The sequence below is a fragment of the Alexandromys fortis genome, unplaced genomic scaffold, assembly GCF_014885135.2.
Source record: "Alexandromys fortis isolate MF-2015 unplaced genomic scaffold, M_Fortis_MF-2015_v1.1 scaffold_159, whole genome shotgun sequence".
Classification (NCBI taxonomy): domain Eukaryota; kingdom Metazoa; phylum Chordata; class Mammalia; order Rodentia; family Cricetidae; genus Alexandromys; species Alexandromys fortis.
In genome coordinates, this window is record NW_026068031.1 from 600,664 (window position 1) to 625,640 (window position 24,977).

At 42.7% G+C, this 24,977-nt stretch overlaps 1 protein-coding gene across 9 annotated transcripts in view; it reads left to right on the forward strand.

Annotated features, from left to right (window-relative positions):
• Positions 1–24,977, forward strand: part of Sipa1l1 (signal induced proliferation associated 1 like 1) — a 280,284-nt gene that overhangs the window by 41,389 nt on the left and 213,918 nt on the right. For 7 of the 9 annotated variants that reach the window (XM_050164489.1, XM_050164478.1, XM_050164483.1 and 4 more), the window contains one exon: positions 16,992–17,058. The exons of the other annotated variants lie outside the window; for them this stretch is intronic. The gene's annotated coding sequence lies outside the window, so the exon portion shown is untranslated. The remainder of the gene's footprint in view (positions 1–16,991; positions 17,059–24,977) is intronic. 9 annotated transcript variants of the gene reach the window in all.

Genomic DNA, 24,977 nt, shown 5'->3' on the forward strand with positions numbered 1-24,977 from the left:
TTGGCATTAGGCAGTGTTGTGTGGCACACTTACCAACTCACTGACCAGTAGACCAGGCAATTGTAGTTCAGTACTAGATCTTTGTGTATGTTCCTAAGGGTTAGGAGAGCTGTGCTTGAAAAGCCCCTCTTGTCCTCACTGGGATACAGGCAGGTAGGCAAGGGGGTGGAGTTGATATATGCATTTTATCACGTGCAGAGCCTGTTTGAAAGCTGGAGAAGCGGTGTCTGTCTGTCAGTTGCTGATACTAGCCTCTGATTTTCTTGACTTCCCTCTAAGTACATAAATTCTTGTCTATCACTTGTCCAGATGGAAGAAAGGAGGCAAAAGTGAATGCAGTTTGGGGACATGGGACATGAACTGTAATGTTTTTTTGGTACTGACATTCCTTTTTGAGACAGTCTCCCTTTCACTCACTGTAGAGCTTCAGCTGTCCTGGAGCTTGGCACTCCTGCTGCCTCAGGCACAGAGGTGCTGGGGTTGTCAGTGTGAACACTGCCCAGCTTACCATTGGCGTTTCTTTCCAGCATTGTTTGTCAGTCACAGAAAACACAATGGTTTGATAAGCCTAAAGATACAAAGTTTCACCCTGAATGAATTTAAAAAAAATTAAAAACCCACCAACCACCCTACTATTTATTTTTAAGGATCTTTATTATGGAAACTTGAAAACTACAATAAAACAGAGAATAGAATAAGAACCCCAGAGACCCACACAAGCTGGTGAGAACTTTTTCTAACATGAACACAGTCTCCTCTCAAGCTCTTCTGGGTTTGGTATACTGTTTTCCACGTTTCTTTAATTGCTTAGTGTTATGAACAGTTTGCCATGTAATTTTCCTCTGAAATATGGTTGTCAACGGTGACTTTCCCTGGTCTTTCTTTGGTTCCAGTTTAGTTGAAGTATTGCCCAGTGTCTGCTTGGATGCCCCTTCTTACCATGATCTTGTTCCTCCTCTTATAGAGGAGGAGGTCCTTGTGCTTATAGATAAGCACTGGGAAAACCAGGAATGTTAAACACACAGGGTTGTCCCTTCAAAGGGAGGGGTGCATAACCTTTTTTTTCCACCCAGAAGGCTAGGAGAGGATGTGGTTTAATATCCTGGTGACCTTTGCTCTATCTGTGTGGTTGAGACTGCCTCAGATCCTTCCCCAGACCCTTATCATGAGCTTGTCAATGTTAGAACCCATCTATATGGAAGGTGTCAAATGTAGTCAATCTATAGAGCCCATTTTTATGGAAGATGTCATATATACTTTAGAGTTTCAGTGTTTATGTCTTAAACTTTATTGTGCATTGAGTTAATTAATAATCACCAGGAAAGATTGTGCTTAAATAGCCCTAAAGTAAATAACTCAGGGTCCGGCTCGGAGTTTGAACCAATACTGGATACCGAGTTGTGTTGACCTCAACGACCTTCTTGTCTCCTTCGGATTGTTACTCTGCTGTCTGAGGTGGTTGCAGAGACCCCAACACATGACTTGGGGTTTGGAACTTAACATTCATAGGGTGCATAGTTGAGCTTTTTGGTTGGTTGACCAAAATGTTTGAGAAGTGTAGGGGTGACATTTTCTTGACTCTTATTGAAAAGGACTTTAAGTATTGCGAAGGTTTGGGATACAGTGGATATTGCTAGTCTTGATGTGACCTCATTATGTCGTGGGTAACTTTCTTTAGAACCCTTTAAAAAGTGTCAGATGACTGTGACCTCACATTCAAGAAACATCTTAAGACTCAAAGAACCCAAAGAAGCTAAGAGGGAACTTATTTATTTAGTGATTGTATTAAAGAGATGGTAAGCAGAGAAAGATAAAGATTAGTGAGGAATGGATTCTGTGAGAAATTGAGTCCACTGTGGTGACTGAACACACCGTATTCTGAAAAACCGTTGGAGCCTGTAGCTTGCAGAGCTGATGAGCATGATGTAATCAGAGCATCCTCATGCTAGCAAGAGTGGCTGGAACAGGCACTTCGGAGTGCAGTGGCTCTGTGGTTGTTCTGGGCCTAGACTTTGGGAGCGTGTCTACTTAAACAGAGGCTTCTCATTCCTGCTGGGAACACTGAAGCCATCCTAGGTTTCTTTGGGGAATTTTTCTACTGGACACTAATCTTTTTTCTCATGGCTTTTGTCAATATTTTGTAAAAACTGGGTGGTGCTCCTCTTCCCCAGTTTTATTTCCTGCATTCAGAAAGTTAAAAAATAATCCCTTCTAAATATGGATATGCTACAGGACCTCCCTGCATCTACTGTTTTGCATATAGAAACTTTGTGGGTTCCTCAAGTTTTGTGACATTGGTCTCTTTTTCTATATTCTGGATTGGATGAGTGAGGTCAGATTTCAGTGTCTAAGGCAAAGCTACTCCCTGGAGACACTTGCTCCAGTGTCGCTGTCTCTCTGAATGCCACTTTCCTGTTCTGTATCCAAAATGTTCATTCAGAATTAGCAATGGATAAGATAACCTCACCTGCTATTTCACTGGGTATTTTAGTGACTGGGAGTTACATGTAAATTAAATCATAGGCAGGCTCCCTCCCTCCCTCCCTCCCTCCTTCCCTCCCTCCCTCCCTCCCTCCCTCCCTGCCTCCCTCCCTCCCTGCCTCCTCACAAGTCACACCTTGATTATGGAGATCAGAAGTTGTCTCTCCACCTCCCCCAGTGGATTCTGGGGGGTGGAATACACGTCATCAGGTTTGGCAGCAAGTGCCTTCACCCACTGAACCATCTTGCTGAGCCCAAAGCCATAGGAATTAATACAACCCCCCCCCAATTTTTTAAAAAGGATTTTCCTGTTTTATTGTTGAATGATATGCTTAAAGCACTTTGTCGAGGTTAATTTAAGTTTATCTGCTGTTCATTTCTTTTTTTTTAAAACATTTATTTATTAATTATGTATACAATATTCTGTCTGTGTGTATATCTGCAGGCCAGAAGAGGGCACCAGACCTCATTACAGATGGTTGTGAGCCACCATGTGGTTGCTGGGAATTGAACTCAGGACCTTTGGAAGAGCAGGCAATGCTCTTAACCACTGAGCCATCTCTCCAGCCCTGCTGTTCATTTCTTTTCCTGATGGATAAGCAATGAAAGGAAAGACGATTAATGCTATTTGTGGGACCGAGTTTTACAAAGATGAAACTGTATTAGATTTTCCTCTAAAGCTCTTTTCACAACTTTGGGCTTTCTGTCATGCTTTGTAATTTGTCTGCATTATGTATGATGATACAAGGTGAGAGCGAGTATGAGCGCATAATTAGAGTCGACTGTGCAGTTATCTTGGTATTGTAGAGTCTGGAGAAGACCCCTAGTATCTGTCTTTAAAGAGAATCCTTGATGAACCATAATTTCAGTAGATCAACATGTAGACTAAATACTCTGGCTTTGACATAATAGCGGAGAAAAACACGCATGGTTTTGGCAGACTTGCCAGGCACACTGAACTGCTGTCACTGGAGAAGAGTTTCCCCTGTCTTGAGTTCACATAGGCTCCTGCCATGATTGCTAACGTCTCTACCATAATCCAATGAGCTGCTGTGGACTGAGCTGGGGTTCCTCTCCTCTGAAACCCTTTCTTTTCTGCTTTATTCTTAAGACCAAGATTGTCAGCTGGGAGTTGTTTTCCTAACTAGTACTTGCTAGGTACTTTGTATTTTTTGTCTCTGTTTTTTTGTTAAGGCTTTTCATGACTTCAAGGAGAAGGACCAAGTCTCTACATTTAGTCATGGACTTATCTTGTCTAGAAGTACTTTAAGTCTGGTTGTCTTCTCATGCAGGTCTAAAGACAGATTTTGTGCTTTTTCTAGGTCGATGTTTTGCTTCTTAGAGTTGGAATATAGTGTGTTGAAAACAAGTAAAAACTAAAACAAAGAAGATTTATTACTCATTTATGTGTATGTGTGTCTGTGTGAGTGAATGCCACATATATGTGGGTCCTGGTGGAGGCCAGAAGGGGGCATTGGATACCCTGATGTTGAAGTTACCTGCAGTTGTGGAATCATGGGAAGTGAATGCTGAGACCCGAATTTGGGTCTTCAGGAAGAACCGGAAGTTGGGTTTTGGTCCCACCGAGAACATTTTTTATTGTATTCTTCTGAGGTGTCAAAAACTCCTTTAGAATACGCAGGGCAGCCCAACAATGTTTTTAAAAATCCATTTATCCACTAGCGGTCTAATCTATCCATCCATTTGTCCATCCGTCCATGTCTACCCTCATGGAGTTTATGGTGGCCAGGCAGAGTGCTTGCTTGACATGCATCAAGCCCTGGGTTGGACCCCAGCACCACATAAACTGGATGAGGTAGTGCATGCTGCAACCTAGCACTCATGAGATGGAGGCAGGATGATCAGAAGTTCAAGGTTTGAGTCTTTCCTGTATAGAAAAACGTTACAATTAGATTTTATTGTAAAATTCAATGCTGTTCAAAATGAAGACTTTTGGAAGAGTTAGACCCAATTGTAGAATATTTCTCTTAAAGGGTATCATGTGATAAATTAAAATAATTTATCCACAGGTATTTACAGTAAGCTTTATTGACAAGGTTCAAAAAGGCCATTGAAAGTTGAGTTCCTTTCTGATATGCTTTTGTGACTTCTGGATGGCTTCTGACAGTATTGAAGATGACCAGTGATCAGGCAGATTTGATCCTGAGAAGAACAGCTTTTGAGAACAGTGTGATTGTTCATTGTAAGGTGCTATGAGTTCCTTTTTCCTATTTTGTGCATATGTGTGTTAATTTGGCTGCCCTCCTCAGTCATTTCCATCTTGTATGTTGAGGCTGCAGCTGTCAGGCAGGGTTTCTCACTTGAGCCCAGAGCTTGCTGGTTTGCTGGTTTTGCTGGTTAGTGCTCTGAGCATCTGAACTCCGTTCCTGACATCTGTTCATCCTTTATACATTGAATCATCTCCCTGACTTAGTTGAGCAGTTTCTTACAAGGACAACAGACCACCATCTTAGGTCTCCAGACCAGAAACTGCCTTCAGCTCCACTGCTCTCAATGTGTGCGCTCTCTCTCTCTCTCTCTCTCTCTCTCTCTCTCTCTCTCTCTCTTTCTCTCTTTCTCTCTCTCAATTGATTTTACTGAGCTATACATTTTTCTCTGCTCCCTTTCTTTTCTCTCCTCTCCCCTTCAACCCTCTCCCATGGTCCCTATGGTCCCAGCTTACTCAGGAGATCTTGTTTTTTTTTCTACTTCCCATGTAGATTAGATCCATGAAAGTCAAATATAGTATGAACTACTCATAAGTGGGTTTTAGACATGAAGCAAAGAAAACCACCCTGCAATTCACAATGCCAGAGAATCTGGGCAACAGTGAGAACCATTTATCTTCCTTAAGTCTGTCTTTTGTTTCTCAGCCTCAGTAAGCCTCTGCTTCTCCCACCTGGGAAACAGCAGCTCAGTGCCCTCATAGTAGTGCTGAAGGGGTTTTTGTACTCTTTGTAAATAAATCCAAGTATGTATGTGTGTGCACACTCAAGCACCTGACTGTTACAGTCCCTAATAAGCCTTTGGTCCTTCCCCATTTCCTGTATGCCAGTCTGAACTCAGCTGATTGTTTAAAAACTAGGTGGGATGGGTCCACCGTTCGACCACCAGCCCTCAGTCCACCTTTTCTTGCTCTTTCTGTTGGTTACAGCAAATAAACTACTTCCTTGCTGGTTTGGTTGTTAGTTGTGCTTTGTTGGTGTCATTTGCTTAATAAAATACCCAGATTTTCCTTTGTATGACATCTTTTTACCCACAAAAGCCACTGTTTCACCTCACTTGTGCATGGGACATCAGTACACTATGAGATGGCAGAGTTTACATTGTTCTTAACTAAAATTAGTTAATTTATTAGTGTGTGTGTGTTTGTGGGATGTATGTGTCTGGTGTGTGTTGCACACATGTGAATGTGTGAGTGTGTATGCCCATGCATATATATGCAGAAGCCAGAGGAAGATGTTGGTGTCTTCCTCTCTCAGTCTTAGCCTTGTTTCCTTGAGTCAGGGTCTCTTGCTGAGCTGGAAGCTCTGTTTCATTGAGACTGGCTGTCAAGCTGTCTGGATCATCCATCCCTGCTCCACAGTGCTGGGATTACAGGCACACACAGCCTGGCTTTTTACATGGGTGCTGAGATTCAAACTTAGGTTCTCAGGCTTGCAGAGCAACCACCCTTACCCACTGAGCTGTCTCCATACCCCTCATTGGAGACTGAAAAGTTTTCATTGCATTTACTTATTTCTTTTGTATATGTGTAGGTGTGTAGGTGTACTGTCCATGTGGAGGTCAGAGGACAATGATAGGAATTGGTTTTCTTCTTCCATAATGTGGGACCCAGGGTTTGAACTCAGGCTGTCAAGTTTGGCTGCAAGCACCTGCTGAGCCATTTCACTTGTCCCACATGGGGATAAAAACTATTTTATATTATTATTATTGCTATTTTATATTACTTATTATTATTATTATTTATATTGAAGCAGGGTCTCTCTGTGTAGACCAGGTTCTCCTTGGATTTCTGATCCTTCTGCATCAGTTTCCTCAGTGCTGGGTGGGATTGTAGGCATGTGCCACCACACCTGGCTTGGTTCCTGTTCTGTTTAAACAGGTCCTTACCAGATATGACAAATCCTTGCATGGAATTTTACTTCAAAAGGTTCATGGGCTAAGTAGAACTAGATAGCTAAAAGGTGACCGCAGTTCTTTACACTGGTTGGAGATTATTAGTTTTCAATGTAGGTATTGTTTGTAAGTTCTGAATGTGTGCTCATGAAATTAGGTTTTCACTTTCATCCCTAAGTGCTGAGCATTTGTTTTGCATTAGTAAGTGTACTTGTTTATGCTTCATCAGTTTGATAGAATTACAATGTTCCAAGCTTATTTTATGCCTATGTATTTATCAGTGAGTATTCATGTTATCCACACATCAGCAACAACTCTGAGAGATGAGCCTTGCTGTGCAGGCAGTGGGCACTGTTTGGATGCTGAGATTGCATAGTCATCTTTGTATCCAGTGATGTTGTTGCTGTGGGCATCCGGCCCTCTGCTTTATGAAGGAGGCAGTCAGTGCTGTATGACAGGTATCATTGGATAGAGAGTCACTGTAGAACCCTGGGGCTTCCCTTAGCAGTTTATCTGTGGTTCTCAACACAAAGTTTCCATGGCTTGATTTTTAAAACATGTTTCCATAGTTTATACTCTGCTCACTCCAACTCTACACGCACAGTAACCTTTAATGCTTTCATTCTGTCTTTTCCCCCCAATTGCATTGGTTTTAGCTATCACCTGCACACCCACGCTAGGCATTGAGCTCAGGGCCTTGCACTCCACTGAGCTGTAGCCACAGCCTCTACTGTACTGAAAATCTCATGTCCAAATTATTTTCCCTGGATCCCATTGAGCTTCCAGCCTTTGTGTTCTCTGCATTCCTTGAAGTTGTTGGATCTCCATATACTTGATTTGGATTTCCCCTTTGCGGTGGTTTGAATAAAAATGGCCCATATAGATTCATGTGTTTGAATGCTTGGCCCATAGAGAATGGCACTATTAAAGGTGTGGCCTTATTGGAGGAAGTGTGTCACTGTGGGAGTGAACTTTGAGGTCTCATATGCTCAAGCTATGCCCCGTGTGGGACTCAGTTTTTACTTCTGCCTGTGGATCAAGATGTAGAGCTCTCAGCTCCTTCTCCAGCACCATGTCTGCCTGTGTGCTGCCGTGCTTCCCACCATGATGATGATCGACTCAACCTCTGAAACTAAGCCAGCCCCAATTAAATGTTTTCCTTTATAAGAGCTGCCATGATCATGGTGTCTCTTCACAGCAATAAAACCCTAACTAAGACACTCTCCTTTTTTGACTCCTGGGTTAGTTTACAATCTCTTTAAAGGGAAGGTTAGTGTTGGTAGATCTTTGGAGATTCAGGTTTCTTTGATCAGAGTCTTATATCTGGTAAATGTATAAAATGTTTGAATTAAAGTAAGTTCTTAAATAGTTGGACTTGAGTTAGGATCTAACTTGTTGGGCTGTTGAGAGTGCAGATGGATCCCCTGGCCAGGGTTGCAGTCACTTTGGAGAATAGGGAACTGACTTACAGCTGAAATAGGTTTCCGCCCTCTCTGTGTGACCACTCCCTGCTGCTGGTACATTCTGATGCACATGCAAATCCTGCTCTTGGTCAGGAGCTTCTGCTTTTCTAGTTTTCATGATGTCATTAACTGGATGTTTCTGTGGTCCTAGAGAGAGGAAGAGAGAGAGACAGTTGATTATCTGTTAGTGCTATCCACCCCATCTGTTTCCTGTGTATGACAAGAAGTTCTCCTCACTGCCACTTGCCCATGTGCCCAGATGCACCTTAGAGACGCGGATGCTGGCTTTCAATGTGGGGACCATTGAGGACTCACTTTCTAAAAGTGTTTGCCTTCTTCAGGCTGTAAGCTTGCTATTGATGTGTCTTCTAGTCACCTTAAGTCCAAAGGAGACTTTCTTGGCCTGACGGTAACGGCACACTAGAAAGCCTGTGTCATCCTGTGTTAGTATTGTACTAGTGTGACTTATAGCTCTTTGGATTTGGCCAAATTGCTTTAGTCAGGTTCCAAAGAAACTCAGGACAAGGCTCAGTACTTTTGGCTCCTTCTGCCCCCTACTAAACCTCTCAGCCCAGAACCTGGACTTTGCTTCCCTTCACTCAGCTTCTCTTTCCTATAAAAACCTGCCATTTCAGCCATGTGGTCTCTGGCTTTTGGTCCACTTGCCTTCTCTTCTCTGTCTCTGCTCTTCCCCGTTTCCCTCTCTCTCTCCTCTCATGGCTCAGCTCAGTCTGGACCCTTCCAGAGGCCTTTAGCTGAATATCTCCCCTGCTCCAGGAGAAGTCATGTCTTCATTTTCATTCAGCTTAACTATTTTGAGTCTGTTTTCTTTAAAAAAGAGAATCACAGCTATTAGTCACCTTAACAGGGATGTTACGGGGAATTCAGTGAAGTAACAAAAAGCATTCATCACTGTGCTGGAACCAGTAGAGATGAACTGTTAGGGTAAGAGACTGCTGTATAAGGGCAAGGGTGTTGGGTTGGAATGAGCTTAACTATCTTGGACAGAGTTTAAAATGTCACGATTCTTACCTGCATCCCCTTGTAAAGTGGAGTTGTTGAATGCCATTTCCTTGGATTGTCACATTGATTGCATGAGGTAGAGAGTATTGTGTCTGACTTTATACACACTCACATAGTAGCTGTCTTTATAAAAGAAATTATGTAGTTGGAAGACAGATTTAGATTCTTGACTAAATTAGCATCAAGATAGAAGCTTCTGGATGTACTAGGTTTGATTTGTGCTTGTTACCATTTGTGGAGGTGTGAGAAGAGTTTGGTGACCACTGGTGCTCCTGACCCTTCAACTTAGGACTAGGTAGCCAGCCATCTTTTGCTTTTCTTGTCTTTAAGATCTATTTTACTTTTATTTATGTGTAAATGTATGTGTTTGTGTTTTAATATGTACACATTGAATGCGGGTGCCTGTGGAGTCCACAAAACAGCCCTGGATCTCTGGAGGTAAAGGTTGCTCTGAGCTGCCTGGACGTGGGGGCTGAGAGCCGAACTCCAGTCCTCTGCAAGAGCGGTAGGCGCTCTTCACTCCTGAGTGACCCTCCAGCTCCAGGGAGACATCCTTCACATCACACAGGAGAGGCATTTGCTTTCATCTAAGTGTGGAGTGAAGACTGCTGGGTGTAATTCAACAGGAGACTGTGTGCTCAGTTCGTGTCTCGCGTATGTGGGTTATAGGTCGTCTGTGTCTGTGCCTTTTGCCCTGTGCACGTTGGAAAGTTCCAGCCTTCCGTGTACTCCTAGTTTTTTAGAGGTTCTGGTCCATGCAGTCCCACCTGTTTTCCTGTATGGGTTCATGTGTGTGTGTATGTGGAGTTTGAAACGTTCTGTAAAATGCAGTCACACTGCTTTTTACCTTTGCTTCCTTCTCCCTGCATGTCACAGTGAGTGTCATTTCATTAATCTAGACTTCACTGTCACAGTAAATCATAGAAGTAGTGTCTTGACTAAAAGCTCTAAGACTTATGGGATGGTAGACCAGTATTCTGGCGAGCTCTAGCCAGCACTCATGCTGCCTGCGTGCATGGACTCTGGGCTGTAGTCTTGTTTCCCGTCCTTTGTCCACACTGTAGATTGGCCGTTCTTCCCTGCTGTGGTCCAGTGGGGACTGTCAGGCTCCTCTTTGCGGTCCACATGACACCTCTTTCGCTCCTAGTGTTCACACCATGTGCCCTGCTGGGTGTAATTCAACAGGAGACTGTGTGGCACTCTGCAGTGGCAAGATCATGTGTTGGCTCACTTGAAGTCAGTAGGGGCACAGGAAGTAATGCTTGTGTAACTTGTTAGAAGTGTGTTAGTTCCTGTTTTAGAGACTGGCACTCAGGACTTTTGTGCTCAGGACTATAACTTTCTAAACTTTGCTGTGGTGACCTGTGGTATTTTTTGTTTTGTTTATTTTTTTTCTTTTTTGAGTCCAAAAAGCCGTAAACAGACAAATAAAAAACTATTATCAAGAGCAGGAAAAGGCAACTTAGATTTTAACTGAGACATTCATTTTTAAGTCTGTCTAGAAGGTATTGAAAGCAATAAAAACTATTAATTTCTTTTTAGGTTTTTTAGAAGCAGAAAGTTTTCCTAATTTTACCTTTTTTTTTTAAAGTTTCAGGAGAAAGCCTTTGCAGCCTCCTTGCACTGTGTTCTTGAGCGAGCGCCGCTCTCATGACTGGTAACAGCTGTCCTTTCATTATGGGTTCTGTTACATTTAGTATTAAAGGCACTCCTCCTACTTGAACTCTGCCATTTGATCCTTACAGTAATCTTGCAGTGAAGATGGAGATTTTCTGCATATTACTGAGGAATTTCACGGTGTCAGTGACTGAACAGAGCCTCCAGCTCCTTGGTCCTTGACATGTCATTGAGGGTGCTTTCTTGTGCTGACATGGAAGTAATTTTGGTTTTTAGGGTTGCCATAATCTTTCATTTATTCAGCAGAGTTTTATTGCAGACACAGTCTTCCGAGAGTAAATTTTATCTGATAACTGAGCTGGACTAGACCACAGGGTATGGAATGTGATAGAGATGTTCTAAGAATGGTCTGCACATTCCTCTTGCAGATGGGTCGGATTGGTCCAGGTTTTGTGCATCTGCTCTGTCTGCCTATTTACAGGAGGAATTTTCTTTGCTTACTGGCTGTGAACCCAGACTTGTCATACCCTTAAAGACCTTTCTGGAAATGAAGCACAGAGGACCACTAGCAGCAGCTAGCTGCCCAGAGTCTGACGGTGTCTCTCCTGCCCATGCTCCTTCCCATAGACCAAGACGGGTGCTTAGAGACCCATCCTCTGTGACCTCCCCCTGTCTCCCTCTAGAGAGGACCATGGTCCTGATTGTGGGCTTAAGATTCCTTAGCTCTTTCAGCATCTTTGAAGAACACATTTTGGATTGGACTATTTAAGCTCTGAAAAATTAGTATCGCAATATATGTAGATCACACCACCCCATCCAGGCATATAGAGTGCTGGCTGTTTGTCTGGTCTTTGCTGATAAGATGAATCTATAAATGTGGGGCCTCATATTCTCTTTTTCCTTTCTTCTCTGAGGGGACTGGAGTACCAGTTTTTGTCTAAGGGTTTTTTCTTGCTGGGTTGCTCCCTTACTGACCCCTCAGTTTGAGAAAATAGACCTTTCCCCTCACTGCATTGTAGGTAATAAGAAATGGTGTCACCTGGCACATGATGTCTATAAATAAATATAGAGGTCAGTGAGCGCCAGTTGTACCACTCTCACAGAGAGGGGAGAGGAACAGTAGCGTGGTGAATCTGAGGTGTTCACTTAGAACTTAACGTGTAGACAGGAGCTCGTGGTTTTCAATGGTATAGAAAAATCAAGAAACACAGAAAGAAATGTGTGTATATGGTGCTCTTCCCTTTGGAGGCCTGGAGACAGCAGTCATCCTTTCTCAGAGAGCATACTGCACCCCCACATCTTGGCTTCTGAAATGCCATTTTCTCACTAAAATGGCAGGTATTTTTGGACTATAAATACTGAAAGTTTATTAAGAAATAAAGTACCTATGGAGTCTTATTTTTAAAGATGATGTGTTTATTTTTATTTTATGTGTACAAATGAATGAATGTATGTTCATTTGTGCATCACACGTGTTGGGTACCTACGGAGGTCAGAAGGCGGCATTCTTTGACAATAGAATCATGGTGTGCATGTGGAAATGAATCCAACAAGTGCTCTTCACCAGCAAGCCATCTCTCCCGCACTCTGTATGGTCCAAAGTGTCATCCCACTAAGTAAGAGTCATGAAAGAAAAGAAAGTCACTTTATTGTGTGGAATTCTGACAGATAGTGAGTTAACATTGCCATAGTGTGGAATTCTGACAGATACCACCTTAGTTAAGCAGTGAGTTAACATCGCCATGTTGTAGACATGATCTGAAATTGTGTTCCACTGACAGAATGAAGTTAAAGGAGCTCTTGTTGTATAGTATTCCTGTAGAAAATGTCCATGACCCTAACCATAAGGACCATCAAATACATACAGTTCAAAGAGACACCACACAAGCTGGCCAGGATTTTCTTGACTGCCGTGATCACAAGGGGCAAGAAAACTGAGAATTCTTCAGATGGAAGTGTTACTATTGAGATGAAAGCAGAATGCAGTGCAAGGTCCTGGATTGGATCCATTTACTGAAACAGACATTGTTAGCATAGTTAAAGGGAGACAAACATGGCCTCTCAAGTAGATCACGGTGTTTATATCAGCACTGTATTCTGAGTTGTGATAGTCACAACTATAAAAAATTTATAGGCAAATGCTCTTGTTTATAGGAAGTGCTCATCAGCCTTTATAGGTATTGACTCTCTGGTCAGGTGTCGGGGGAAAAAGGCTATTTCTACTGTGCCTGCTTCTTTTTGTAGGTTTATGTGCACTTATTGAGTAAAGCAAGGCAAAGCCCTTCAGTTGTTTGAATACCTCAGAATCATTAGTTCATCACACAAGCCATTTCCAGAACTTGATAGGCTTGTCTTTGCTGGGAGCTGCCCTGCCACGCTGGTTTCCTTCCAGGTCTCTGTCTTTGGGTGTGCAGGTTTGCCAGCAGTTACTGTTGTCTCACTGTGCATTCTTTTATGGTCATGGTTTTTCTCCTTCTCCTGGGTCTTACCTTCGTGGAAGCTGCTTCTTTGAATAGGAAGTGCGGTTTTATAGAAGTGACATCGTCACAGTATAGACAGAGATAATACTGTAATTTAGCTTACTTTGCGTGTGCTGTTTTCTCCTGTTTGCTGATGGGCTGTTGAGTCAGTTTCTGTCTCCATCACATTGCATTTAACTTCACTCCTGAGCATATCTCAAGTTGTGAGTTTGTCTGTGGGTGTGTGCACGGGCATGCACGTGCCCTCAGAGACCAGAATCTCAGATTCTCTCAGGGCTGAACTTACAGGCAGTGACGAGTTGTCTGATGTGGGGCTTGGAACCAAACTGTGAGCCAGTTTCCAGCCTGCGCTTACGAGTGCTTTACGAGTGCTGGGCCAGTTGGTTGCCTGTCAAGACTGTAGTCTTTCCAGAAAGGAAGCGGGGGTAGAATCGACGTGAAGGTGTGGCAACCCATTAGAATGTGTTCAGATTTGAGTGGGCTGTCTTCATAGCTCTAGGACTGAACATTTTGGGAGGGAGATGATCTCAGTTTCGAGATGTGTGTGTCAGGTAGAATGTAGGAATTGGGCAGAAGGGTCATGGTCACCCATAGCGCCTTTCTCTGGGAGCTTTACTTTAAGCTGACTGAGATTCTTTCTGCCTTTTCTCTAGTTTATAGAAAACCATTGCTAAAGACATGCAGCCACCCTGGCCACCTCTCAGCTGGTGAGACTGAAGCCTATCACAGGTCCTGTTTTCCTTGGGTAGGCTGGAGGACAAGCTTCTCTGTGGCCGCCAGACTGGCTAGTTTTCGTAGTTCTTCGAATGATCAAGGAAAAGCGCTTTAACAACCCAGAGTGCTAGTTACATTGCGCTCGGTGACGCCCACACACACAGGCTTTTTTCTAGCTATTCCCCCCCCCCCCCCTTACTGCTTTTACAGTGTAGGTGGCCTTCTCTGGATTGCTTTTGACAGGAAATTGAACAACCTTTCTTTTTTGGAACAGAATTGCTGAGAGTGGAAAAAACAAACAACAAAAAGAAGTGTTTGTGTTTGAGATTTTATTATGAGTTTGATTTAAAGAACAATTTAAGTCCAGAAAAATGGGAGTGGGGGTCAGGGTTACATTGCAAATTGCACTGCAGTTCCTGAGTCTCCCTGTTGACTGCTGGGCCTCACCCTCTGGCCTTCCTTCTTGCTTCTCTTGCTTTGTCTCTTCTTGATCAGGAAGTAGGTTTGGACCTGGTCTGTTTTTCTGACTCTTGATGGGACCTTCCTGTTGTCCTCCTTGAGCAGTGGAGGTGTGGTGGGCCTGTGCTCTTTCACAGGCTCCTTGACTCTAGGACCCTTGTTGGCCCCATCTACATCATGCTGCCTTAGGGTTCCACACCCCTCAGAGACACATGGTGAAGGCCTGGTTCACCCCTTGTCCTGAGGTGTGGGTAGGAGCTTCCACCACCTACCACAGGTTTTTCTGGGAGCCCCAGACTTTCTGTCCCTTGACTTTCTGTCTCTTGGGCTGTGAGAGCCTCACTCCACTCACCTCTCCTGGGCCCTTGGTTGTGACAGTGCTTGAGTCTGCCTTGGGCAGTTTGCGTACATCACTGAGGATTCTGAGGCAAAATGCAGTCTGTAATCAGAGTAGGTCTGGTTTGCTTCACCTGGAACTCATGTCTAGTTTGAAAGGAGCAGTTCTGTTGGAATCCGTGTGTCCTACGTCACATTCTCTTCAAATTGGCATGTTTGTTCGTGTACCCATGTGGTTTACCAGTGCTAGTCAGCTGCCAGGTATGCCCTGTTTATGCAGTTAGCTAGTTATAGCTCAATTCATTAAGACTATCAAAACAGAGCCTCTGTTTTGAGAGTTAATGGCTATCTTTCCTCATTCTGTGGGTGTATGCTATACTGTAGAGACCAACCTTGAGTAAACAACATATCTGCTGTCTGGGCTGTGTGACTCAGAGCCTTCCACTGGCTCTTTCCCTCCCAGGTTACATCTAGAACTGTACCTTCTGGCTGTGACAGCCCAGGAAAGTCTTGCTGCAGCTCCCTCCCCAGATCTCTCCTGCCCAGCACAGGGCATTGGTCCTGGGTAAATCCTGCTTTGAATATAAAATTGGAGTAAGTTTTAAAGTGTTTTTGTGCTTGGCTGAATGAAGGCTGGGATTCTCCAGTGCTCAGGGGAACAGGCTGGAAAGAGAGACCTTTGTCACCCCAGGACTAGGGGTCACATGAGTGAAGCGCAATGGTTATTATTACTTTTTACCAGCTTCATTCTATGTGACTGGGAAAAGAGTTTGAAGTAGGGTTTAACCTCAGTAAATGGGAAAACAAACCAAAACAAAAAACGCAATACCTTTCTTGGGAAGCTCTTATGAACATAGTTTAATTCAAAGATTTTTGGAGATTGAAACATTTATTCCAAATTCTCAGGACCATTCATGGTGGTGTACAACATGAATCCCAGCATGCAGAGGCAGGCAGATCGGATGAGTTCTAGGCCAGCCTGGAGATCTAGGCTAGCCTGAGCTGTCTAGAAGTGCTGTCTCAAAAGACAACCAAACCAAAACAAAACACTCCCTCTGTTCCAACTACTGTTATTGAACATGAATTTGTATTTTTTTTTTTATGAGTACTACATAGACATGTAGCTTTCATAGGAAATACTTTATGACGGTGGTTGGGAGCTTATTGTCTGTCTCAGACAAGCAGTTTTGGAATTGTAGAGTTTGGGGCCTGGAGAGATGACACAGTGGCCAAGAGCACTGGAAGTTGTTCCAGAGGACTCAGGTTCAGTTTCTAGCACCTACAGCCCTCTGTAACCAGTTCCAGGGGATTCAGTGCCTGGACTCTGCAGGCATTCAAGTGATGAGAGATGTACCAGTGTACAAAGCACCCACACAACATAAAATTTAAAAGCAAAAATAAATTGTAGAATTACTTTGTGTGTATATGTTGGTGTGTGTGCGTGCATATGCATACCTGAGTGTCAACTTGGTAACATTCTTCAGGAACTCTCTACCTTGTTTTTGAGACAAGGTCTTGTGGGACTTGGGACTTGATGATTAGCTAGCCAGTCAACTCACCCGCCTCTCTTCCCTTCCTCAGTTCTGGAAGTTCAAGCAGATGCCACCACGCCTGACTTTTATGTGGGTGCTGGAACTTGGATTCTTAGTACTTGAGTGGCAAGCACTTTATTGACTGAGTTGTCCCCTCAGCTCCCAGAATTGTGGAAATTCTAAATTCTGCAAGCTGTCTGTCTGTTGCTATGGAAGAGAGTTTCTCAGCCACATCTTTATTTCTCCTTTGGGCTGGGGGATGTGTGGTCTAGCACCTTCCCTGGTTTGTACCCGTTAGATGGCAGTAGTATGTCTCCTTCTCTGGTTGTGACTTCAGGATGTAGAACTGCACCCTGCTGAGGATCACTGCTTCAGAACCACACTGGGGGTGTGGGGGTGGAGCTGGGTTCTCATAGGCAGTGGGATGCTGATGGCTTGGCTAATTAGCATTTTCTTCTAGGGTACAGGTCCTGGTCCTGAGTTTCTCCGGGATGTTCTGAGCTGGTTGTCTGTGGTGTGGCCCCAGAATATCCATCGATCTGTCTAGTCAGGTTTAAGAGTCAGTTCTTTGTGTGGGAGGGGCTGTCGTTAGCCCAAATTTAAATATATAGAGCTTCACTTAAAGGTTAAAATTAAAAAAGGCTTTCAATTAGGATTTTATTAATATTGCTCTTTTGGGTCCTTTATTTACTGTGAGGTACAGTTGCATATTTTTTAAAAATTGAAAGTAACTATTATACTAAAGCTCACAATTGTTTCTAATCTAGGTTCTGAGAGATTGCCCCAAGTTGAACTCCAAAGCAAGATTTACTGTAGACTTTGAGGTGGAATGAGGTGAGTGGATGGATTCATCACCAGGTTGTGTTGAGGGAGGGGGTGTCACTTAGGCTCTGGTTTAGAAGGTTACTACTTATAGCAGTTTGGCTTACCTAATGCGAATTTTGTGTGTTTTCCTGCTGGCTTTTCTGTTTGCCATCTTCCTTTTGCCGATTAGAAAAGGAGAAGCGGAGGATGTGAAAGCCTGCAGAGTTCTGGTCCCTGACTTCTGAACCCAAGCAACTCTCTGGTAGACCATCTCTACCAGACTTACTGGGGCTAGGAGTGGGGTAGGGGCTGGATGGCTCTCAGTGTCCTACAGTTCAGGTTAACCCCGTCTTCTCCATAGCCCATCTAAGTAGACAAGCAATAGTGAGAAACAGAAAAAGGAGACTTACTCAATTTGGCCACAGTAGGAAGAGGAGCAGAGAAAGGCCCAATGCCCCCCATCCCCCAAGCCCAAATCTGTTTCCCGCAGACTGCATGAGGATTAGGCTTAAGCAGATCACAGGGAGGCCTGAGGGAGTATGAGTCTTCCTGGGGAGTTAGCTTATTTTGTGTGGTTCCCTGGAAAAGATAGCGATAGTTGATTTTAAGATTATCATAAATAAGTTTTCACTAGGTAAATTAAATCTTTAGTTCAATAACTCTTTAGACCTGCTTCTCAGTAGAGACTCAGATTTAGCATAGACTTGCTGTACTATTTCAGCAAGCATTCCAGACCTTTAAATTAATTGCAAAAGGAGGATGCTGTAGTGAAAAACAAAAAACAAAATCAGCCTAAAACAGAGTGAAAGAGATGTTTTCTCCATGGCCCAAACACAACAGTAAGTAGAGCTTTTAAATTCAGATAAACCCAGTGGTTTGGGGTTATATAGATCTCTTTGGTTTAGTTACTTTGTGCTTAACCTTGGTCTCAGACAGGTGCTGAGACAAAGACCTTTGAGAATGTTCTTATCTGCTGCTTTGTTAGGAGAAAAATTACTCAAGGAGTCAGCTCTTCTGGAGTGCCTGGTCCAGGAACAGTCAAGGATATCTGAGATCTGGAAACCTTTGCTCAGAGCTCGTGGCTTCTAAAGCCTGCTGGGTAATCGGAGCACTGCTTTCAAAGTGGCTTTCTATTTCTGACCTTCCTTGAATTTCAGGAGAGAAACAGGAATAATTATCTCTGAAAGCGTCTTTAAAGCTCTTTAGGACATTCTTGGTCTGCATTTATCTGGGCATTCCTAGCTGCATACTTAATAGAGGAAGAAGCTAGGGAAGTGTTGGATCTCTAAAATTTCTAGCCATCTGAAAAGGCCACTTTTTGGTTATTTTAATTTTATTATGATTTTTTTTTTTTTAAGCAACACATCTGAGAAACTGTGTGCCTTTTGAAAACAGCATCTTTTGGAGGCCCAGGGTTTTCTGGATGTTAAAGCAGGTGGCCTGCAGATCTGATACTGAGAGGGGGAAGGAAAATGAGAGCAAGCTGCCCCCACATCTGTGGATTCTACCACCAGGGTTTCACACACCCAGTGTGAGAATCTGTGAGAGAGATGGCACCTGTTCTGAAATATACGGACCTTTGCCTGACTTGATTCTCCAGATGGTACCAACTGCCTACATTGCATATATGTTGTGGTAGGCATTGTTAGCACACTAGAGATGGTTTACAACAAGGCTTATATGCAGGTGCCATGCCATTTTACTTATTATCCTTATTTTTCTGTTTATTTTTTATTTTTTGAGGCAGGGTTTCACTCAGTTATGTAGCCCAGACTAGTCTTGAACTCATGACAAGCTTTCTGCCTTAGTCTCCTGAGTCCTGGCATTACAGACATGAGCCAGCACATCTGGGTTATATTCCGTCTTTTTATGTAAGGTACTTGAGCATGTGGGTTTTAGAGTCTGGGAGCCCTGGAACCAGCCTTTCCTTAGGCATCCTCTCACCTTGATCAGATCACATTGCTTTTTAAGGTTCATCCTTTCTTCTCCCAAGTGCTTTTCTACCATTGAAGTGTGTATCTCCTGTCTGTCCTCTCGTGTTCTGAGCACTCCTCCATAAGTAAAACTCCTAGTTAATAATCATGGCTAGGGCAGCTTTAGCAGACTTCTGTCTAGTTAGAGCTGGAAAGCCAAGGCCTTATCCTTTGGACTGAGTTGCTTAGTTTAGTTACTGGAGCCACAGGGCACCTGGGCTGCTTGTCTTAGCATCAGTCAGTATCTGAGGAGACGCTGGTCTGGTCTGTCTGCTCGGTCTGGGTAGAACAGTATTTTTCGACCTGTGGGTTGTGACCCTGTCACAGGGGTTGCATATCAGATACCCTGCATATCAGATGTTTACATAATGATCCATAACAGCAGCAAAATTACAGTTATGAAGTAGCAACAACAATAACTTTATGGTTGGGGTCAGCACAGCCTGAGGTTGCAGCATCAGGAAGGCTGACCGAGGTAGAGCTGTCTTCTGGGGCGTGCCTCCTCACTGAGATCTTAGGTAGCAGAGGAAGGCTGATTGAACAGTTTCTGGGGCCCTCATTCTTGGCCTCCAGGTGTATCCCTCCTTCCTGAGTGTGATCTTCTTAGTGAAGGGCTATGTAAATTACCGGTGTGCCTCTAGAAGGCCTGACACAATCTATATAAACTTGTCTGTGTGCTCTGGATACCTTATGAAGTACATAATATTGCTACTATTAAAATTATTTGTGAGCAGTATTATTTAGAATATAAACATTGACTTGAGTGAGCATACCCTTTTCTTTCCTTTGAAAAGCATCTTTGGTGTAAGTACTCAGCCAGAAGCATAGCATGTGTGATGCTCATTGACTAAATTCTGTGCTTTACATATGAAACCTTTCTCACAGGTCCCCCCAGTCTTATCTCTTTACTGTGGCCCTTTCTTATGTGGGCAGTCAGGCTTTTGTAGGTAACTGAAGTATTATTGAAGTGTTCCTGCTATTTCTCTTAAACTTATTTGCTTCCCAGCCACCTGCTTCTAGTGAGGAGTGGTAATGGAAATTGAAAATCTCTCCTTTTTTTTCTCTCCCTGAAAACCCAAGTAGCAAGGATAGCATTGGTCACATTTTCCCTGTAGCTCATTCCCTAGCCTTGTTCTTACTGAAGAGCACTTAGACATGCCGAACTGCACTGGAGGGCGGAGACATGCTTTTGGGCTGAGGAAATAGCTCAGTCAATTTGAACTCAGAACACACATTAAAAAAACAGGTGTGGTGGCACACACTTGTAATCCCAGTGTGAAGACAGACAGGTTCTTGGGGCTCGTTGGCTGGTCAGTTTAGCCTAATAGGTGAGCTCTGTGTTCCAGGGAGAGATCCTGTCTCAAAACCACAAAGTGATGGCTCCTGAGGAGAGGAATAACACTGGAAGTTGATTTCTAGCTTCCATGTGTACCTGGATATACACATACGCACGCACACACGCACGCATATGCATACATTTTTGCTGTTTTATGGGACAGGCCAACCCTTCAGGAGGTGTGAGCAGAACAGGGAAGCGATTCTTGGTGGCACATTCTTCTATACACTTGTTGGGTTATGTTGACAGTGGCAGGAGACCCAGTCTGAGATGATAGTGCCTTGCCAGGCCAGCAATACAGACAGTAGTGCCTGGAGCTGATTTGGTGGCTGGAAACCTCCTCCGTTGCTGCAGCCTGTGGACTTCTCACCTGCCCCTTCTTGGCCTCCCCTGTGCTGTGTGACTTCCTTATCATTGGCAAGTACATCTTCTTTAGGACAGACGGGAATAGATGTTTATGTTCAGCAGATTCTCCCTAAACTGAGAACTGATCAGGTACACAAACAAGACTTTGAATATTTTAAATATTTTGCTCTACTTTGCAAAGGCTTGGTAATGTTCCTCCAACAAGCTGCTTGTTTCACAGTGGCACTGAAGGCACAAGGCAGATGCAACAAGGTGGAAAAGACAAGGTTTTGTTACTTAAGTGCTGATGGTAACCTAAATCGTTGAAGATGTGTAACAGCAAAGGGCTGACTTTAGAGACTTTTTATCTTTGGGTTGAATGATTGGGCCCAGCTCAGAGTAGCCTCTTTATGCTTGTGTATTCTTTCAAGTCCTGTCGTTCCCCCCCCCCCCACCACCAATTCTGGAAAAGAAGATGGCATGTACAGCTTTGCTGAACGCTTTTCAGTCTGCAGATAGGGCCCTTCCCGTCTACTAATGATGCTGTTGCCCTTTTCTCTTTGCTAGGACCAGCTCATTTTCACTCGTTTGTTTTCTTACCTTTATGTTCTGTAGACATAAGAGCAGAGCTTCCCACGTCCAGTAGACACTTGGCTCTTCAGCTTATACTGCTCATAGAATACCCGATTACAGGAATTTGAATTAAGTTGTTTTTGGAACGCTGTCTGCTTAAAAATATTTGTCACCTTTTTTGGGCAGAGATTGGTATGAAGAATTATATTGCAGTTTTTCCCCCGCCCATCAGTGTTTTCATTGTATCGCTCAGGCTGGCCTTTAACTCATGATCTTGTTTTCTTAGTCTTGACTTACCTTTTTTGATTATCTAGTAAATTTGGAATTTGCATTCTGGGCTTGGTGGCTCCTGTCTAATTGCAGCACCCAGGAAACTGGTTAAGATCTCTACAAGTTATGGGATACAGATTGAATCCCTGTAGTATTTCTGTGTTAGCGTCACTTAAAGTTGCTAGTAGGGTGGTTTTGTTTATTTGTATTTTTTTCTTTTTTGGCCTGGAAAAAAGAATATTTGTGTAGGGATTGCAAGATTGATAATGAATTACATCAGCGAGGGTTTCATGGCTGTTGTATTATTTCTTGCATTTTCAAAACTGTTCGAAGAACCTTATGTTGTGATCCCTTATCAGATACAATTTGCACAAGTTTTCTCCCATTCTGTGGGTTGCCTCTCTCCTCTATTGGTACTCTCTCATGTACAAAAGTGGGTCTTATGATCCCTCTTACTGTCTGTATTGCGATATGTTGTCAGAGGTTATTGCCAAATCCCATGCTATAAAGCATTGACCTTTTCTTATCTTGAGGGAGTTTTTTAGTTTGGGGTGTTGCATATGAGTCTTTGACATATTTTAAATTAAGTTTTCGTATGTGGAGTTCCCCTTTCATTGTTTTGCAAGCAGGTAATCACTTTTCCCCAGCAGCACATACTGAACAAGACTATCATGGAACGATCTCAGTAACCTTGGTGAGTTATTTGGCCATATCTCTGAGGGTTTGTTTCTAGGTTTTGTGTTCTGTCCTATTGCTTTTTATGTCCGTCTGTATACTACTATAACTACACTATTTTAATTGCTGTAATTTTTTTCCTTTTTTCCCCCTTCAAGACAGGGTTTCTCTGTGTAGCTTTGGAGCCTGTTCTGGAACTCACTCAGTAGTAGTTCAGGCTGGCCTTGAAGTCAAAGAAGCCGCCTTCCTCTGCCTCCCGAGTGCTGGGCTTGTGTCACCACTGCCTGACTGATTGCTTAACTTTCTAATATAGTTATATAGTTTGATACTAGCAGACATGGTTCCTCCATCACATTTTTTAATTCAGATTTTTTTTTTTTAGATCACTTTGGCTATTTGGGATTTTAGGATAAAAACTTTTTTTTTTTTGTAGGAAATACCATGGAATTTAGATAAAGATTGTGTTATACTTGTAAATTGCTTTAGGTAATCTCAACAGCATCACATCTTCTGATTTGTAGACATGGACATGGGGAATGTTTCTCTTTACTTATACCCCCCCCCCAGCTTTTGTCACAGTTTTACTTCTTTGGTTCAGTCTGTCCCTATGTACTTTTTCTTTGACCTCAATGTGAGTAGAATTATATTGGCAATGTTCTTTTCAGGATGCTCACTGTCCTGTGTAGTGATTGTGCACCCTGCCAACCATCTGAGTTCATGTATTGGTTCTGTTTTATTTTTGTGAACTCCTGGACTTGACATGTAATATCTGCAGATGCAGGAGGCTTTAGTTTTTCTTCCTGACTCAAATGTTCGTTTCTTTTTCTTGCCTGAGTGCTGCGGTTAGACCTTCTGATACTGTATTGAATAGAAGAAGGAAAGTGGCCATCCTCACCTTGTTCCTGGTTTCTGAGGAAATGCTTTGTCATCACTGATGCTCACTGTGGGTTTTCATGACTTTATTACATTGGGTGGTTTCCTTCTATTGCTAGTTTGTTCCTTTTTTTTTTTTTTGTAAGGGAGTATTGGACTTTGTCAGTTGCTTTTCCCCTCTGCATCACTTGAGCCAATCATGGAGGCGTGTCTTATTGCTTCCTTTTGATGTGGTGTATTGCAGATTGATTTGCATGTAGCAAATACTGCATATTTCAGGAATAATTTCACGTGGTCTCCTTTGTATAATCCTCTTAGTATACTGCTCAATTCAGTGTACGAGTGTTTTACTGAGGATTCTTGTTATCCTCAGCATTAGAGCTCTGGCCTAGAGTTTTCTTACAGTGTTTTTGCTTGGAGCTGGTGTCAGGAGGATGTGACCCTTTTAGGATGTGTTCAGAAGTGATCCCTTCTTTTCAGACATTGGATGCTTGAGGATTGACATTCTTGGTATTCTTTTAAGTGTTTACTAGGAAAGCTATTAAGTTAAAGCTTTTCTTTGTCAAGAGATTTTCCATGATTGGTTTCCCCTCTTCACTAGTTACAGGATTCTTAAATTTTTGCTTTTTTTTCATGATATAATTTCTGTTCATTTTTGTGTTCTTAGAAAATTTGTCCGCTTAATGTTAGTTATCCTACTTGCCAGCTCTCTTATATTCCTTGTTAGTTCTGTGGAAAAGTGATAAAACGTCCCTACTCTTGTTTCTGATTTTAGTAATTGTTAATCTTCCTCTTTTTGACTTACTACATCCGCCTAAACACTGGTGAGTTTCATTGAGGGTTTTTTTTCTCCCCAAAGAATAAACTTGGTTTTCCTGCTTTTTCTTAGTGTTTTTTCCTTCTTTTTGTTCTATTTATTACTGATTCCATCTTTGTTCTTTCTCTTACTAGCATCTGTTTAGTTTCTTGTCTTTCTGGTTCTGTAATTTACAGTTGATTCAGTGATTTGGAATTTCCTTTAAGTGGAAGCATTGATTGCTGTGTGTTTCCCCTGAGCCCTGTCTTTGCTGTAATACTGTATGGTTCAGAACATTGTATTTTATTCTCTTGCTTCAGTTGTCTGTTTACTAATGCATTGTTCAGTCCCTATGATTTTGTGGTTTTCCTGGTTTTATTTCTGTAACTGACTTCTAACTTCTTTGTGTTGTGGCTGGGGAAGTTACTTAGCGTTTACAGTTTTGTGATCTTGTTCACAGTCTGGCTGTCATTTATCCTGGTTATCCTGGGCAGTGTTGGAGAAGCGTGTTTGTGCTTTGCTTGCTAGTGTTCTATTTACAGTGGGTGTAGCCGGTTACTTATGTTTCCTTTCTTGTATTCAATTGTATCTGGTTTCAAAGTAGAGTATGAAAGTCTAATACTAATTGTAGAACTATTCCTTGTTTTCAGGATTTTAAAACATATTTTGGTGACCTGCTTTTAGATACACAAAACTTGCTGTATGACTCTTTACAATGCACATGTGATTAAGCGTGTTTCATCAGGTGTTAGGCACTCACCCTGCTTTCTTTTGGTAATGATCTATTCTGTCTTTGGAGCTGAAGTGAGTCTCTACAGATTGCTCCTATTTTAAAAGATCCTTTATGCTATTTTCTGTTTTTGAATGGAGAGTTGAATCCATTTCCGTTTAAAGTCATTATCGATGAGGAGGAAGTCCGGGCATGTGGGCTCGTTTCTCTGTGTCTTGTAGCTGTTTTTGGTCCTTGTATTACTGTCTTCTGTACTTGATTTCTTCTTCTTCTTCTTCTTCTTCTTCTTCTTCTTCTTCTTCTTCTTCTTCTTCTTCTTCTTCTTCTTCTTCTTCTTCCTCCTCCTCCTCCTCCTCCTCCTCCTCCTCCTCCTCCTCC